Consider the following 1,888-nt stretch of genomic DNA (forward strand, 5'->3'; position numbering starts at 1 on the left):
CCCCCCCCCCTTTTGATATCTTCCAAGAGGTTCTTCTGAGCACCATTCTAGCTTGTGGGAAGCTTTACACTGCATTTTCAGATTTATTACTTTGACTTTCTGTCTCACAATCTTTCTGAATCTTGTTTAAAATAAGTCCAAAATTGGCTTCCTGAACTATTTTCAGATTTATTCATACAACACCATACTACAAGCAGATCTGTAAAGGTGATCATGAGCTGTCAAGTCAATCAATACCTGTGCACCAGGCAGCTAGCAACCTCTAAGATCTGCACTAAGCCACCCTTGCTCCTCTTTACTTAAAATTATAATAAATTGCTAGTTTCTCCCTGTATTGGCAAACCTCCATGTTGCCTGCTGAACTGCTAATTCTCATGTTTCAGCAACTCAGTTTTAGATCCCTTTTATTTAGTCATGACAGCTGACAAGATGGAGTGAAGCCAAAGAAAGCATAAATTCTCCCTGAAGCACATTGTTGCCAGCATTTCTTGATTCCTGGCAACAATGATTCTTGATTCTTGATTCTTGATTCCTGGCAACAATGTTGCCAACATTTCTTGATTCCTGGCAATCAAAGCACAGAATATGTCAGTGTTTCAAAAACAAGCGTCCAGTTAATGTAATCAAGCAGGGGATTTCCTCCACCCTGCTACTGGAACTCCTTCCTTTAAACTTCTAAATGCCATCTTGAAGCTTAGTGCCATCTACTGACTGGAGATTTCACAACACTTTCCATTTGCTAATTGCTATTTTTCTTTGCTGGAATTTACTTTGTTGATAAACACATTTCTATGAATCATACCAAGTCAGTCATTCAGGCTCCAAGACATGATTAGGTAACTTTCAGAGTAGCAGCTTGAAGTTTGGAACTTGGTGCTTTTGTTTATGCCACTTTCTTCTTTTTGTTCCATCTATTTTAATTTTATTTTTTTAAAAAGGTAAAATGAAACACACCCAAAAAAAAATTAAGTGACAAAGAAAAAACACAAAACAAACAAGACATTAAACATATGCATAAAAAACTAACACGTATACACATATTTCCCCCAGTTGAATAGTGATTAATATATTACAACAATATTAGTTTCCCACCCCTTGCGAAACAGGCCCAAAATATTTTAAACTACTAAACTATTAATTCTATTTGCAAATTATTTATCTGTCAACTATATACTATATTAATGACAAAATAGTAAGAAGAACAATGATAATAAAACAAGATTATAAGTTCAAACACCTCTGTTAACAAACTATTATAATCAACTCAGAAAATGTACCAGAGAGATTATGCCCATTAACAGCCATAGCCCCTTGAAGTAGTAATCCTGAGGGAGAACCCATGTGAAATAAATAATCTCCAATTACGTCTAAGTAAAAATCCATAAATAATCCCGTAGAATGCCGGCTTTCCCCAGTCTGGCAAAGCAAAAGCAGTAGCCATGAGTTCTCAGCCAGCAAAACCTATGGCTGTGCTGGGCAACAATGAATGCTCCAGTGCTTCTGCAGGGATGGTTGGAGAATGCAGTAAGCAACACTGGATTCAGTGTCACATATGGCCAAGTGGAGATGTGTCAGATTGCATTGCAAAAGATTGTATGCATGGTAAACAACTCTAGTAGTCTCTTTAACAATAACTTGAAAATGCTATTTATATTTTAGCTCACTTCAAAAACAGCTCACTGTAAACAAAAGTTACAGGAGTAATTGAATTCTCATGAGCTTTCTTCAAGAATAGTTATGAAGGGTTCTGGAACAAAGGGAAATTGTTTAGTTTAACTCAGCGATGGCGAACCTTTTAGAGACCGAGTGCCCAAACTACAACACAAAACCCACTTATTTATCGCCAGGTGCCAGGTGGGCGTGGCCCACTGGGTGGGCGTGGTCACCT

This window comes from Protobothrops mucrosquamatus, unplaced genomic scaffold (genome assembly GCF_001527695.2).
Source record: "Protobothrops mucrosquamatus isolate PMUCROS unplaced genomic scaffold, P.Mucros_1.0 scaffold78, whole genome shotgun sequence".
NCBI lineage: Eukaryota > Metazoa > Chordata > Lepidosauria > Squamata > Viperidae > Protobothrops > Protobothrops mucrosquamatus.